Consider the following 17,738-nt stretch of genomic DNA (forward strand, 5'->3'; position numbering starts at 1 on the left):
ACAATGAGATTTCTCACTTGAACAAAGTGACTCAGCAGTATAACAAAGGTCAGATTAAGGATATGGCTTTTTCACTCAAATCTGATCGTTTCAAGGTAGCTTCCATTGAATTTAGAGAAAAAAGCAAGGAATGAGTTACCATGACCCTGGTGTTGGTCTGTAGCACAGAGTGGAACTGCCCCATAGGGTTTCGAAGACTAAACTTTACAGAAGCGGACTGCCAAATCTTTCCCCCTTGGACCTGCGGGGCGGGTTCAAACTGCCAAACTTTCATTTAGCAGCTGAGCGCTTTAACCACTGCACCAGCCGGGCTCCTTAAGAGATGAGTTAGTACAGAAATTTAGCAGTTTTGAAGACAATGACTAGGAAAAAATTGTGAGAGAGCTCACTGGCACATGGGACTTCCTAGAAACATGCAGTTCAGAAGCCTACTAGGTTTTTGAGAGAATTATATTACCAAATCAACCACAACATTTGCCTGGGGGGAAAAAGTGCTCTAACTTTTCAGAGAGCCTTAAAAGAATCCTTGCACAGGAAGGAGGGTACAACAGCTGCACAGGACACTATGAAGGCATGCTCTCAAGCATTATTTTTTTTATGTCGCTTAGGGGAATCCTGGACAATAAAAGAACCTCTCAGAAAGTAGGGTGGGAATCTACGGAGAACAACGGGCAAGGAGTTTTTCCCAGAGACCAGAATCTGGACCCTCACCATGACTGTTCATTGGGATTTCAGAATTTGTATGCACTTTTTTTTTTTTTTAAGGACTATTGCACTGGGTTAAGGACTGTTGTGTGTTCTTGTGTAAAATTAGGGATGGTTATTATTGTGATTAGGAGCCCTGGTGGTGCAATGGTTAACCCTTGGCTGTTAACTGGGGGCCAGAAGTTCACACCCACCAGCTGCTCCACAGGACAAAGATGTGGCAGTGTGCTTCCCTAAAGATAACAGCCTAGGAAGCTCTATGGGGCAGTTCTACTCTATCCTATAGGGTCCCTATGAACCAGAATCTACTCAATGGCAATGGATTTGGATTATTGTTGTGATGGGAGTCTCTGGGTAGCTTAAATGGTTAAGTGCTCAGCTGCTATCTGAAAGGTTGGCACTCTGAGTCCACCCACAGGCACCTCAGAAGAAAGGCCTGGTGATCAATTTCCAAAAAGTCAGTTGTTGAAAACCCTATGGAGCACAGTTCTATTCTGACACACGTGGGGTCTCCATGAATTGGAATCGACTCCACGGCAACTGGCATGGTTTTGATTTATTGTGATCATGTCCCTGTTACATTTTTTATTGGATGTGGTTTGGAGAGCACATTGCTTGACTTTTTAGGTCTTTGGTTGCCAGAACACAAGGCGCCTCATCCAGGTTTGATGGGTGGGAAGGACTGTATATCATTCAGAGATCCCACATTTTGAGCTGGCTGGAGTGACTGGTGAAAACTTGAGGTGTCTCTCTGGGGAAGGGAAGAATGTTTCATACATATGGAGGAGGAGAGAATGAGATATATGATGACCAGAAGGGTAGACTCTGGTAGAAGCTGATTAGATGGTCACCAAATCCATTCCCTCTTCCTAGGCACCCTGCAACATTTCTCAGCCCCCTTGCACCTGTGTGAGGCTATATGACTAGTTCTTGCCAATTGAAAGTGGGTGGATGTGGCATATTACTTCTGGACTGAGGCATTGTAATGACAATGTCTTGAACCAGAATCAGCATAAGGTTGGTTCCTATGAGGCAGCATTCAAATATACCTCCACCTTCCCACTTCTCAATTATTTCACTTTCTATTTCTCTGCTGGGTTTGATAATTTGCTGCAAAGGTCACAAAGAACTCACAAGAACTTGCAGACCACATTCATGGTTACATGGTTTATTAGGGTAACAGTGCAGAAGTAACAGGGTACAATTTGGGTTGCAACACCAGAAAACTCAGCATACAACTCAGGGTCAGGTATATGGGCGAGGTCTGGGAAGGTCCCCAAAGAAGAGAGCATGTCTCTCCCTTTGTCAACCCGGGCAGCTTCAAATAACCTTCTGGCTGGAATAGGCCTTCCTCAGGGCTGCTCTCCAGCAGCTCTCCTCTCATCAGGGCAGCTCTGCCCTCAGGTAGCATGGTTGTTATAAGCCAGGCCATATAATCCTTGTCAGTTACAAGGCGGGATCCCTAACCAATCTGGGGAAAGGTCAGCTACTGGGTAGGTATCCTTAGCCAATTCATGTAGAGTTCAGACTGGGTGGGAACCCCCAGCCAATCCAGGTAAAGGTCAGCTACTGGCTGCCTCCCTCCCCCCTACCAATGTTTTAAAAGAAGGCAGTAGTCATTTTCTTAGCTATGTTAGAGGCCGTTTATACTAAGACCCCAAACCAAACCGAAAACCAAACCCAGTGCCGTCGAGTCCATTCCGACTCATAGCGACCCTATAGGATAGAGTAGAACTGCCCCATAGAGTTTCCAAGGAGCACCTGGTGGTTTCGAACTGCCGACCCTTTGGTTAGCAGCTGTTGCACTTAACCACTACGCCACCAGGGTTTCCTAAGACCCCCTGTATGGGAAAAAAATTGATGTAAGGCTGTTACTAATCTTCTGAGAGTAGAAAAGAGTGAAGTGCATACTAGTGAAGTGCATACCAGGTTACCTATATTAACATGGTAGTGACCAAGAAGCCTGAATGTACAATTCACTCTTAAGGGAAAGATAAGCCCGATTGAGACTGCCTCTTTCTCAAAAGTACTCAGAGGAAGGTAGCTCTGTATCAAACATCTGTTTCTACAATCCCTGCTTTATATCAGTTACTTCTAACAGATACCATACTTTATCCAAATAATGTGTGCCTTTTACATTTGTTTGCCAAACATGCCCTTCCTCCTTCCACCTCCACCCCCCCATATTTTTGTAAGCATGCTATACTAATTTTTTAAAGTAACATGTAAAAAAAGTTGCATAGCAGTGTTTATGAAAATACCTTTGGGGAAGGGCAAAGTTGGCAAACAAATGTAGAAGGCCCTTTGTGTAAAGATATGGTAACTAGATAAGACCCTTTCTGAAAAATAGTGTCTAAATTTATCTCTGATGAGATTAAGGAAATTGCCAATAGGACATTTATTTGATCTGTGATTGCATTATATCAGCATAAACCACACCTTCACACACGAACATGCCTAGAATTTGGGCTGTAATTTAAGAACAAATTATTAAGTAAGCATTGACATAAATTCTTGGCCATAAGACTTGTTGGTTTCTCATTTCATGTTCTACTCTAAGGAGTCAGTGCCAATAAATAGCATTAGGTCTCAGAGTTGGCCTCAATCATATTTGTACAAGTTCAGCTGATGAATTATGTAATAAAAAGAAGAGAAAATTCTGAAAATAAGCCTTAATTTACCTTCTTCAGTCACACAAATCACAAGAACTACATCTTTAAAAATGCTGAAGCTAGATAAGGTAATGCCTAGCACATTAATTCTGGGGTGTTAGAGTGGGGTATCTTGAAGGGACCATACGCAGAAAAGTATATGTTTGGGACTCTGTCACGCCCAGGGTGATGTTATTGTTACCAGGTGGAAACCCTAGGGTTGCTTAACGTGATTCCTATCGGCCAGTAAGCAAGAGGCTGAAAAGTGGGAGAGTATAAAGTTGCCTTTTATTTCGTTGCGCAAGGAAGGAAGCAATCAGGGCTGCTGCCACCAAGACTGTTTCTCGTAGGTGAGGAAAAAGGTTTCTTTTCAAGGATTTAAAAGTAGAGAGTTCATACAAGTTATTTCAGCAGCATTCTTAACCATACCGCACAGGCCTCAGGATTTTCATGGGGCAGGCCAAGCAATGGAACTGTAATTCTGATGCAGATTGCCAGGCTGGCTAAGCAAGGGAACTGGAAATGACGAGGCAGGCCAAGCAAGCTGCAGTGGAATTTTCTGCAGCCTGGGGACTTCTGTATAGTTAGTTACCTTGGAGTGTTATGAATGTGTCAAACATAAATGAAAAGATGAAAGCAAACGTGGGGAAAACGTGATGCCACAATCAGAAAACTGGGAAATATATATACTAGGAGAAACAGTAAGGCAAAGAGATGAGATAAAATGAAAATTGAGTTTGTTGGGCAAGAGGAGTAAAAACAGGAAAAAAATGAAACTAGGAGTGAGATAGTAACAGATAAGAAAATAACTTGTTCATTTGTTCTTAAAATTACTGCTCTGTGTCTCGTTCTGTATTAGGTGTTCAGCAAAACTAAATGAACATGAAAGTTATGGCCTCTGTCCATAAATCCTTGTATGAATCTTTTATTTGGACTCTTGCTTAGGGCATCTCTTAAATGCCAGGCTGGACAATGCATTAGGTTGGACTACGCATTAGAGCCCAAAGACCTGTTCTTTTCATGACTCAAAGTGCCTATGAGTCACTGTGCAAGAATTTCTCTAAAGATGACTTAACATCAGTAGTTCCATTAGTGACATCCCTTTAAGAGCCATTAGACTTCTCTTGTGTTGTGGTTGTAGCTGAGTCAGAACCCCCACAGTGCTGTATTCTTTACCTGACTTCCTCCCCTACAGTGTTGTATTGCAAAATCCTTTCCTTTGCTGGGCTCTCCCAGCTCAGCTTTGCATCTGAATCCTGCTTTTGCTTAGAGGTTATATGTAAACCCCCTTGTACCTGAGTAGTATGATTAGGAATGTTGCTGACTTAACTTGTATGAACTCCCTGCTTGTAAACCCCTTTAAAAGTAACTTACCTGCCCACCCTTGGCAAGCAGTCTTGGCAGCAGTAAGCTCCGACGGACTGCATTTCCTTGTACCACGAAATAAAGGTGCCTTTCTTGTTCTCCCACCTCGGTTTCTTGTTTTTTTGGCCAATACGAGTCATGCAGAGTAAGAACCTGGGGTTTCCACCCTGTAACATAGCTGTTGGTTTTCTCATACCCCTGGAACACTCACCAGGTGAGAAAGTAGAGGAGACAATTCTCCTCCAGTACATTATGGTATGGGGAGGGGGGGAATTTCCTGATACAATCCTGAGACACCCCTGCGAAAGGAATTGCCTTAGTTGTAATGTCAAATAAAAAAAAGAGATAGTATAGACATTCAAAGTTGCAAAGTTCAAGTCTTTCCAGGAGGTGTGGTACTCTTGGAGTCCCACTTTTACTGGCTTTAATAATTCTAAGAACCTGGCAGTCTAGTCAGAAACGTACAATAAGAATCAAATACTGGATTTTTTGGTCTTGCTCTTTCTTCTATTTTTTTTTTTCCTTCTTTCAAGCAAATTAAGAACGTGCTCTGCTTGAAACAAACTCCCATGATGAAAATCAGCTCTTGGAAAAATTCAATCTAGAGAACTGGTGGTGTTGTCTGGACAGTTGGCCAGTCACTCTTAGGTTATCTAGACTTGCATTCCATTCAGTGACAACACCAGGTGGTCCAATTTCCCATGTGGCCAGAGCCACTCAAATTCTTTCCAAAGAGAAACATTTGGAGATTCCCAAGCTTGATATGTCGATGACAAATTGTGAAATGCAAGTGAAAAGAAATAATGAAAAGTTTACTTAAGGGTAATTTTTTTTAAGTCATCAAAAAATTAATGATTAAACTGCTAGAACCCATTTGGGTTACTAGTGGATATTGGCAATTGTAATTTTGTTCACTGTGTGTTCCTCAATTTAGTACTCAACGTCCATCTCTATTTTACCACAGCTTTTTCCCTCATCTGCAGGCACTGAGGTTGTTCAGATTGTAAGCTTCCTCACATCTAGCTTCTGATCTTGATTAGAACTTTTCCAGGGCTGCTAACATATTAACTTCACACAGATATCTGGCAGATATCTTACTTTTCTTTACCATCTGATGTGTCAGGGGTGCCTATTATGGATTGAATTGTGTCCCCCCATAGATACATTGAAATCCTAACTCCTGTTCCTGTGAATGTGACCTTGTTTAGAGAAATAGGGGTTTTCTTTGAAGATACTATCATACCAGAGTAGGGTGGGTCCTAATCCTAACCCCTTCTGAGTGGTGACTGATAAAGCAGACATGGAAACAGAGTCACACACAGGGGAGTACACCATATGAAGATAGACCTACAAGTGGCAAAGGAACTCCAAGGATTGCCAGCAGCCACCAGAAACTAGGAGAGAAGCATAGAACAGTTCCTCTCCCAAATCCTTCAGAAAAAATAGGTACAGCCAATACCTTGAGTTTCAACTTCTAGCCTACTGAATTATGAGAAAATAAATTTCTGTTCTTTAAAGCAACCCACTTTGTGGTATTTTATTATGGCATCCTTAGGAAATAAGACAGTGCCCCCAAACTATAGGCCCCCTACATTGAGTTTCACAGACAAGAGATGGCTTCTGCCCTAGCTTCCAGTTTTTATGCTAGTTTGCCTTTCTTCTGATAAGCCCTGATGGACCTTAACTCCAGTCCCTTACAGATAGCTTTCCAGCCCTGCTACTCTTCACAACCTTCCCGCCACAGCCATTAGGGTAGGAACACCGATGCATAGTGCTGGCTTGGTGAGGGCCTTTGCAATATCAGGTAGGGTGAGAGCCTGTAGCCCTCCTCCAGCAGCTTTTGGATGGGAAGTTCTGAAGAAGCACTGACTTAGAAGCACCTCACAGGAGAGCCAGGCAAGAGGACAGCTCCTTCCTCCTTCACAGCCCCCTCTCAGGCTATGAGGCTTCTGGGCAGGATGCAGGGTTAAGGAGTTTCTCCACTGCACAAACCTTGCTTCATTTCCTCTTTGTTGACTCTCCTTCTTTGTTCCTGCTTCTGTTTAACTCTTCCAAAATACAAACTTGATTTTTCTACCACCAAACTTTCATCTTTTCTCCTGATTCCTCATTTTGGCTCATCCCTGTGTCATAGTACTTTTGAAAGCAGAGCCACTAATAATGATACCCTGTTTGGCATGCAGCAAGCCCTGGCTATTGCCTCCTCTTATTCTACCCTCAGACACAGCTTCCTCCACAGGAAGTATTGATCAACAAGCTATCGGGAAAATGAAAATTCTACTTGTTAGAAAAATTGGGATAATTGGAGGCAAGTTTAATGGGAAAATTGTAAAAATTTAATAGTTGGACTAAAAAAAAAACTGTTGGCATCAACTTGATTCTGACTCATAGTGATCCTATAGGACAGAGTAAAACTGCCCCATAGGATTTCCAAGAAGCACCTGGTGGATTTGAACTGCCGACCTTTTGGTTAGCAGCCAAGCTCTTAACCACTGTGCCACCAGGATTTAAGTTGGACTAAACTACCATGAATTCTTCCAAAAGATCCTAGAATCTATGATTCTAAGTTAAAAGGAATGAATGAATTGCATTGTTTAAAAAGGAATGAATGAAATGGTTTCTGGGCATAAATTGGGGATTGTATCCATAAATTTGAAGTGACTTATTCAATGGTTATTAGGTGAAAAAGGGAGGCCTCGTTCCAAGAGATTAACAAGAACACAGTTTTTAGGGTAAAAAGAGAGAGGGATGAGTATAAATATGTTAACACTGAATTATAGGTGGAGATGGTGAAGGTTAGTCAGAAATTTATCTCCAACACCAGGGTGCTCCTGGATTACTGTGAGTAGCAACACAACACACCTGAAATGGCAAATGATATAAAATGCAGGGCTTGTTTGCTGTGCTGTGGTGTAGAGAAAGCCAGAGTCAAGGTTTGGACAAAATACTTGGCTTAAAATCTACCATTGCCGCAGAGAAAGATGGATAGACTGGGCAATTGGCTGTTTGTGTGGATGGAAAGAAAATAAGTGTAAAGATGGTCATCGGGCTTCAGAATTTAGGGTATCTGTTTGTAAGGATGCTTTGAAGATAGGGAGTGGAGAGTATATAGATAGGAGGTTCTGAATCTGCCCTCTGTTGTTTACAATTTGTCCCTCTGAATACATTTAGTGTGTTCTCTCTCTGTGGCAGTTCTAGTGAATATTTTAAAGTACATCTTCAACTGGTGGTAACTAGGATGGAATCCTATCAGCAGTCTAGTGAGACCAGGGCCTGGGGAATAAGGTTGCTGGAAATGAGCTGTGGCCTTAAAGGGATGTGACCACTGCCAAAAGCCTTGTGAAGTAGCAAGGAGTTGGGATGTGGGGGAGAAATAAAAACTCCACCTTCCCTTCCTCCCTTCTCCTGCTGATGTCTCTCATTGGTCAAAACCAATGCAGGGCAAGGGCACTTCCAAGACATAGTCCATAGAGGTTAGCCTCCCGGGGCACTGAGCAGGGCCTAAAGGTAGAATAGGATATTGTGCCTTTTTTTTTTAAACCAGTCTTGACTTCCCTCATACTATTCACGGGACTGCTTTCTGTATACTCAAATTTCAGTAAATATGTGTTAATTAGTTAAAAACCATCCTCTTTTTTTCTGTTCCCATTGCTATTTCTCTAATTCAGGTGCTTATTACTTCTTTGGAAAGATCACCTAATTTGTTCACCTCATTAATTGCTACTGGTACAGTTCTAATCATGCCAGTCTCTTGATGTGAGCGTGCCCCCATTGCCCATTGTCTGATGGCCCAGTTCTTGTAGATGTTCTGCAATCTATATGCTAAGTCTTTGTGTCTAGAGTTTAAGGACCATGTTTTGTTGATTACAGCTGTCTGTGCATATTGTAATCCTTTAGTGAGAGGGCCATATTTTCTGTAGGAAGGAGGTTTCTCTTAGGAATGCTCAAGAGGTTTCCAGGGCTGTAAAATCACCTGAACCAAACTATGGTGTATCCATAAAATGGAGTATCATTCGACGATAAAAAGAAATGAAGACTCTTCGATGCATATTACTAAGTGAAAGACGCCAGTCTGAAAAAACCACACACTGTATGATTCCAGCTCTATGACGTTCTGGAAAAGGCAAGTCTACAGAGACAGTAACAGATCGGTGATTGCCAGCGGTTCAGGCAGGAGGCAGGAAGGGAGAGGAAGGATCCATTAGGTGGAGCACAGGATGTTTTTAGGGCAGTGAAAATATGCTGTATGACACTGTAATGGTGGACACATGTCATTATGCATTTGTCAAAACCCATAGGGACTATACAACACAGAGAGTGAACCCTAATGTAAGCTATGGGCTTCAGTTGATAGCAATGCATTAATAGTTATTCATCAATTGTGACTCAGGTACCACAGGAATGCAAGACGTTAGTAATAGGAGAAACAGTGTACGGGGGAGCGGAGGTATATGGGAACTCTGTACTTTCTTCATAAGTTTCCTGTAGACCTAAAACTGCTCTTAAAAATAAGGTCTATTAAAAATGTAAAAAAAAATTTTGATGCTTGATAAAATTCAGGGCTGATTAGAGGAGTATAGGCAGAAGAAGATCTTGACTCAAACAGAGAGTAAGTGTTGGGACTCCGGCTTCCTAAGGAGAGGTTTCATTGGAAAGAATACATTATAGAGTTAGTCAAAATGTCCATCTAGTGTCAAGGGAAGATTGCCCTACTTACTCTCTTGACTGGGTTTTATAGCAGCTGTGGGGTGCAGGTCTTAAATTGTGTATTGATTATATTCATGAGTCACATGTTCAACACACATATACACACATTCAGGCTCTGGAGACATGCTCCTAGGTCCAAGCCTAGGTTCAAACTCGGGCTGTACCTCTAACTGTGTAACCTTAGCCATGTTACCTAATCAATCATTCAAGGCCTTTGTTTTACCACATGTAAAATGGAGATAATGATATACTTATATATGGGGTTTGGTGAAGGGTAATTAAGTCAATACATTTAATACTTAAAATTGGTCTGGCACAAAGAAAGCATTGCTATATTATTTTTTATATGATTAAAATACATAAAAATATTTAAAAAATATTAGCAGTGATTAACTCTGGATATTAGAATGATGGGGTTATAACCAAACCAAAGCAAACCCATTGCTGTCAAGTCTATTCCAACTCATAGTGACCCCATAAGACAGACTAGCACTGCCCCATACGGTTTCCAAGGAGCAGCTGGTAGACTTGAACTGCCAACTTTTTGGTTAGCAGCCAAACTCTTAACCACTGCGCCACCAGGGCTCCACATATTTCATTCTTTTTGCCTAACTTTTCTAACTTAGATAAGTTCCCTGATAGCCTTGTATACATAATCATGAAACATCAGTAATTTTTTAAAAAAGTATTAACAATTCTGCGGAGAAGCTTATTAAAGGTGAGCCCCTTCTTGGGCCCAAAGAGAGTTGGCTCTTATGATAACTCGTAAAAGAGTCAGAATGATCATTTTAAAAGTATGTAATATTTAGGCCTGCAGCCTCCCTGCCCCTCCTTCAACGCTTGACTCCCAGCTCCCTCCAGGCTTGCCTGCCTGTCATGGCCGACAAGGAAGCAGCCTTTGATGATGCTGTAGAATAATGTGTGATCAATGAGGAGTGTAAAGAACACCCCTTTTCTTGATGATTTGGTGATGACTCATGCTCTGGAGTGCCCTAGCCTAACCGTACAGTGGCTTTCAGATGTAACCAGACCAGAAGAGAAAGATTTCAGCATTCATTGACTCATCCTGGGAACACACATGTCAGATAATCAAAACTACCTTGTGATAGCTAGTGTGCTCCCTTATGATGATGCTCAGTTTGATGTGTCACACTACGACAGTGAGAAAGGAGAATTTGGAGGTTTGGGCTCAGTTAGTGGTAAGATTGAAGTAGAAATCAAGATCAGTCATGAAGGAGAGAAGTAAACAGGGCCCATTATATGCCCCAGAACCTTTGCATTATTGCAACAAAGACTCTATCCAGTGATATTCTTGTTTTGGGCTACACCAAACACCCTTCTAAACCAGACCCTACTGATGAGTACAACCCAGACTTGTGTCTTCATGGACATCCGAAGGAAGGCCATGGACTTTGTTGAAACCCAAATCTCAGTGGGCACTTACTTAGTACTTCGGATGACCATACCACCTGCCTATGGGGACATCAGTGCTGCAACAAAGGAAGGAAAAGTGGTAGATGCAAACAAAGATCATCTTTTCTGGACATACAGCAGTAGTTGAAGATGTTTCCTGGCATCTGCTCCATGAGTCTCTGTTTGGGTCAGTTGGTGATGATCAGAAATTTATGATCTGGGATACTCATTCAAATACTCCCAGAACAAGTCACTCAGTTGATGCTCACACTGCTGAAGTGAACTGCCTTTCTTTCAATCCTTATAGTGAATTTATTCTTGCTACAGGATCAGCTGACAAGACTGTTGCTTTGTGGGATCTGAGAAACCTGAAACTCAAGTTGTATTCCTTTGAATCATGTAAGGATGAAACATTCCCGGTTCAGTGTTCACCTCACAATGAAACTATTTTGGCTTCCAGTGGTACTTAGCATAGGCTGAATGTCTGGAGACGAACAATCCCCAGAAGATGCAGAAGATGGGTCACCAGAATTATTGTTTATTTATGGTGGTCACACTTTCAAGATATCTGATTTCTCCTGGAATCCCAATGAACTTTGAATGATTTGTTCTGTATCAGAAGACAATATCACGCAAGTGTGGCAGATAGAGGGGATCATTTATAATGATGAAAACCCTCAAGGAAGTGTGGCTTTAGAAGGACAGGGGTCCTAGATATGTCTGTACTTGTGATTTTTAGACTCCTTTTTTCTCTCAACCACGAGATTGATTTTAGCACTGGTTTTGAGACAAGACTATGTTTGGCTGTCCCTCTATAGGTGCCATCACCAGTGCTATTAGCCCAAACAGTGAGTGTTTTCTAAATGTGAACTGGGAAGACTTGATTTGGCAAAGCCACAGACTTACATTTTCTTCAGAAATTTCTAGAAGAATCTCAGGTCTGAAGTAGCCACAGAAAGGGGAATATATGTGTGTGTGTGTGTGTTTTTCTTATGCTTGTAATCCCAAGTTTTTCAGACTCATTTAAGTAAAGGCTAGAGTGGGTAAGGAATAGAGCCAAGTGAGGCAAGTATCTGAGCCATGAAGTATTATACAGCCAGATGTCATTTGTATCGAGGCAACAGTGGAGATTCAAGTCATATATGTTCCTACTCTAAAATCTTCACACCTGACTTGCCATGATGCACATTTTCCTACGTGGACCAGCCTCTTTTCCGCTTCTCCAGTTAAGTCAAAACTTTATTCTCTGAGTTCCTCTTTGCCTATATATTTTTACTTGTTAGTGTATTTCTTAAACTGATTTCATATTATTTCCATCCTTTCTGCGAATTTTTTTTTTAAACTTGGGACCACCAAGTTGTAAAGATATATGTTTCTACCTGACAGTTATACCACAGGTAGACTGTCCAGTTAAGTTGGGAAGAGTGAATCGATAGCTGATATTTGTTTTTAAAATTAAATTAATCCTGACTGAAAGGGTTGACTCAATAGGGGGAGAGCAAGTGGGAGTACGGAGTAAGATGTATGTAAACTTATATGTGACAGACTGATTGAATTTGTAAACGTTCACTTGAAGCTTAATAAAAGTTAATTAAAAAAATTAAATTAATCCTGTGTAAGAGTTGCTTTTTTTTTTTAGAAGCTAGTCCTTGACTGGTAGTTTGGTGCCATCCTCTTTTTGGATGACCTGTTTCACCAGTAGGCCTGTTACTCTCCATGACTAACTGTGTAAGTGGATATAATGGAATAAATTGCTTTTCCACAGGGGAAAAAAAAGAGTATGTAATATTTGAGTTATTTTCATATTGTTGAAAGTGTAGAACAGCACAAAGAAGATGATAAAAATCACCAATTCTAAAGGCATACACTGTGAACATTTTGTTGTAACGCAGATAACTCTAGGAAGCTCATTTGAACCATACTGCATCAGAGTTAACTGTGGCAGGGACTAGGAGGAGGCAGCCCTGCCACCTCAGGACTTTCTCCAGCTCCGTCTCCCCAGAAATCACTCATGCAAGACTTTATCAGCAATGCTTGTGGTAGAATCTTCGGGCCAAAGTGAAATTTTGTTTTTTTTCAAATCAACTTTTCCTAATTCCTCTATCTCTATTTTTCATTTCTTTCCTTCAAGGCTAAAGGGACAATAACCAGTTATTAAATAACTAAACCTTCCCTTCCAGACGTTATTTAAATTTGAAAAGTTTTAGTACAACACAGCATCTCCAGATGTGTGTGTGTGCATGCATGTAGTGTATTAATTCATCTCCGGGCATTTGAAGGAAACTCTTGCCCATGAGTTGGAAGACTATGGAAAAAATTCAGAAATTTAATGATGTTCAAGTTCAGATACTTTCAAAATACCACTGTCTACTGTAGTGAATTACAGTCCTACCCTAGATTCATTACGTTTTAAAACCTCAAAGTATTGGGTGTAGGGGTTAAATTATTGCATGGAAGCTCAGAGAAGGAACTGGAAGCCGTTATACTTCTCATAAACCTCTAGAAAAGTGTCATTCTCACTCTGAAGCCAACGTCATGGTTTCTCTCCACCAAAAATAAAATGTGTGTAATAATAATTCATACTTATAAAGAGGAAAAAAAGAAAATGCTTTAGCACTGTGTTGTTTCAAAAGGCAGAAAAGGCGTCTGACCAGATGATTGATTCTCATCTGTCATGAAAAGCTTTCTTGTAAAGAAAAAAGTCATCTCACTATGTTTCTAATAGTAAAATGGCCGATTCTCATTTCCTGCCTGATGAATTATTTACATACTCCACTGAAGTTCATTTATAGTCAATCGACAGTTCAGCAGTGCTCCAAAAGACGGCATACTCATTTATTAAGGCATCTCTTCCGAATTCAATATATTCCCTTCATTTGCTCTGTGAAAATCTTGGTGTGCTCCACCTCAGAGATGAATGAAGACTCATATTAGGATAAATCTGCCCTTCTGTGACCATGGGACAATGAGTGAAGTGAATTTTTTGCAAGGACCCCATTATTTTGTTCAATATAAACAGAGAAAATAGATAATTCAGGACCAAGCAAGAGAGAGTCATTGTAACCCAAAGACATGGCCGAGTCCCTTATCCAGTACTCCCTGGGGTCCTGTCCTCATTACCTGGCTCTCTCTCCACATCCCTTCTCTCTGACCTAGCTCCTCCAGGCATGAGCACTCCTTGACCTAGCAGCTGTCCAGGGGCATTTGGAACAGGTGGTAGCCATAAACTGAAGATGGTGCCTTGGTCTCTTGGGAAATCTTCTAAGTGACAAATTAGTCATTAGTTTGGGGCTTCCTTCTTTCCAAAGGAATTGTTGTTGTTGTTAGGTGCCGTTGAGTTGGTTCTGATCATAGGCACCCTATATACAACAGAATGGAACACTGCCTGGTCCTGCGCCATCCTCACAATCATTATTATGCTTGAGCCCATTGTTGCAGCCACTGTGTCAGTCCATCTCATTGAGGATCTTCATCTTTTTCACTGACCCTCTGCTTTACCAAGCATGATGTCCTTCTCCAGGGACTGGTCCCTCCTGATAACATGTCCAAAATACATGAGACGAAGTCTTGCCATCCTTGCTTCTAATGAGCATTCTGGCTTCTTCCAGATTTGTTTGTTCTTCTGGCAGTCCAAAGGAGTCCGTTTACCAAAACTAGCTTGGTCATATTATGGACTAGCAGGTTTTCCCCTCACAGAGCAACGCTGTTCTTGCTCCACATGCTGTACATGCCCTACAGGCTCCACCAGTCCTCTGCTCCTCATTACAGAGATAGACGGGGATCCTTGCAGTAACAATAATAGCAGCAGACTGGTTCCCGGCCAGAGGTCCCAGGGCAATAAGGATAAATACAAGTGGAATGGAGACCAGCTCACTCTTAGATCGCTCAAAATGCATTGTGGTTCTTTAATGTTGCTGGCCAAGCTAATTTCCCTATTAGCACATCAGCTAGAGCAATGGTTTGTGACGACTTTCCTGATTTTAAAGCCTTCACTTATTAACATGCTATGCCATGAGAAGGAATTGACTCGACATCAACTAACAACAGTTTTAAAATAAAGCACGTGTCTGTGTGAAATAAAGACGTGATGGTGAAACAGAAATGTGACAGCAGTATCGATGCTTAGTTGAATTAACACATGGCAACGGTAAGTTCCAGGTATGGCTTGTTACATTTCCTTAAAATCAGGACCCTTTTCATTAGTGATAAAATTGGCCACAAAATTTTTTTTTTTTAATAATGGCAGCTATTTCCTGAGGGTTCATTTGAAATTTCAGTATTTTATTGTAAGGGGGGGAAAAAAAGACCTTTAAAGTATTAATTTCATGGCTGTATATCACTGAATATTTTCTGAATCAAAATAATCCAAGTTTCAAGACTATGGCTATGAAGTTTTGCTTTTTCTTATCAATAATAAGTTGCAGAAGTTATAAAATTCTTATTTTGGAGCTTCATGAAATTTATGAGATAATCTTAGAGTTAAGTGATTTTTAAATTTTTATTTTCAAAATTATACAGTAATTTGACTTTTTTGGTTTGCAGTTATATGAGATTTAACACATTTATAGACATGTTTAAACACCATCACAATCAGGATGCACAATGCCATCACCACAGAAAGCACCTTCATGCTGCCTATTGGAAGGTGCTGTGGTAGACAGACTGATAAGATGGACCTTAATGGCCCACGCCCATTAGGGACCATCCTTGAGTATGCAAAAGACTTTCTAGTATGATGGGATAAATAATTTCTGTGCCTAGGTTATATTATATGGCACAGTGGATTTTGAAGTTTTGCCCTTGGTGGGCCTGACCATGGGGTTGGGGCTCTTCCTGGTGAAATACATGTGAAGAGTGAGAAGGCTTTGATGCCCGGGAGATCCATACTGAAGGCTGTGGTCTTTGATCTTCATCAGTAAGTGCTTCAAGCCTTCTTCACTTTCAGCAAGCAAAGTTGTATCATCTGCCTGTTGCAGGTTTTTAATGAGCCTTCCTGCTATCCTGATGCCCTATTCTTCTTCATATAGTCCAACTTCTCGGATTATTTGCTCGGCATACGGATTGTATATGTGTGGAGAAAGGATACAACTCTGACGCACACCTTTTCTAACTTTAAACCATGCAGTATTCCCTTGTTCTGTTCAAACGACTTCCTCTTGGTCTATGTACAGGTTCCGCATGAGCACAATGTGTTCTGGGATTCCCATTCTTCACAATGTTATCCATAATTTGTTGTGATCCACACAGCTGAATGCCTTTGCATAGTTAATAAAACACAAGTAGACATCTTTCTGGTATTCTTTGCTTTTAGCCGTGATCCACCTGACATCAGCAATGTTATCCTTCATTCCACACCCTCTTCTGATTCTTGCTTGAATTTCTGGCAGTTCTATGTTGATGTACTGCTGCAACTGCTTTTGAATGATCTTCAGCAAAATTTTACTTGCATGTGATATTAATGATATTGTTCGATAATTTTCCCATTCTGTTGGATCACCTTTCTTTGGAACGGGCACAAATGTGGATCTCTTCCAGTCAGCCAGACAGCTGTTCTCCAAATTTCTTGCCATAGATGAGTGAGCATCTCTAGCACTGCATCATTTTGTTGAAAGATCAAATTGGTATTTTGTTAATTCCTGGAGCCTTGTTTTTGCCAATGCCTTCAGTGCAGCTTGTACTTCTTCCTTCAGTACCATTGGTTCTTGATCATATGCTACCTCCTGACATGGTTGTGTGTAAACCAATTCTTTTTGGTACAGTGACTCTTTGTATTCCTTCCATCTTCTTTTGATACTTCCTGAGTCATTTAAGTAACCTTGCTTAGTTACAGTTTTACACAAACTATCTTTTCAGTGTTTCTTCCTTCTTCAGTATCTATACCTTTCTGTGTCGAAAGCACTGCCTGAATTCAAGTGCAATTTAATCTTTTCTCTTTCTCACATTAAATATTTAAAGTTTTAGTTCCTGCTTGATGTACTTTTCTCTGAATCCTTTCCTTCTTACCCTTCTCTAAATAGTCACAGCTAGAAATAAATACTTCGAAATGGTAAAGTTGAGAAGAAATTTTAAAAACTGACTGAAACTCCTTCCTTCTCACTGTAGGAATTTTACCCAAAAGTATAAATCACAGATATTTGATCTTTCTCTGCCCCACAGAAATGAAATAGATAAGTATTCAGGAAGAAAAGGGCATAGGAAAGTGACTTAAAATATATTAAGACAAAATATAATGGCTTCACCATTGGACCTCAATACTCACACATGGAAGAGAGGATTCCAGCATTCCCAGTGGCATGTGTTTACAATTTCTTTGAAAAGTCTTCTGAATAAAATTCTTACCAATATAGAGAGATTGCTGGGCTAGCCATTATAAACAGACTTGATTAAATAAGAGAGTGGGTTTGATTAAGTGAGAGAATGTCTGTAAACATTCATGCTATCCAATAAGGACCCAATTAATGAACATTTCTATTTCTCATTCTTCATTTTTTACAATTATTTTATTGCCTCTGGAAGCTATGACCATGTGCAGAAAACACCGGTTTGGATGTTAGATTTGCGTTTATATCCCGATTCTGCCTCCCCATAGGTATGTGATGCAGGGCAAGTCAATTAGTCTCTCTAAGCCTATAGATTTCTTCATTGGAAAAGTGGATTCACAGGGTTACTGTGAGACTTAAATATGATACTGTGTGTATGGAAAATACCTACTAAAATGTCTGTGATTGGATTATAATTATGCAGGGGCACATCTGTCGATAGAAAAATAGGTTTCTAAGAAATTAACATTAAACCATATTTAAATGGAAAGATTTTATGCAACCACACAAGAGATCCCCAGTCAGCCAGAACTACCCAGCAAAGCTGCTCTGGAATTCCTGACCCGCAGATACTGTG

At 40.7% G+C, this 17,738-nt stretch overlaps 1 pseudogene; it reads left to right on the forward strand.

Moving 5' to 3' along the window:
* The first annotated feature begins 10,304 nt into the window (after nucleotides 1-10,304).
* Nucleotides 10,305-11,555, forward strand: LOC126069208 (histone-binding protein RBBP4-like; annotated as a pseudogene).
* Nucleotides 11,556-17,738: the final 6,183 nt, after the last annotated feature.

This window comes from Elephas maximus, chromosome X (assembly GCF_024166365.1).
Source record: "Elephas maximus indicus isolate mEleMax1 chromosome X, mEleMax1 primary haplotype, whole genome shotgun sequence".
Classification (NCBI taxonomy): domain Eukaryota; kingdom Metazoa; phylum Chordata; class Mammalia; order Proboscidea; family Elephantidae; genus Elephas; species Elephas maximus.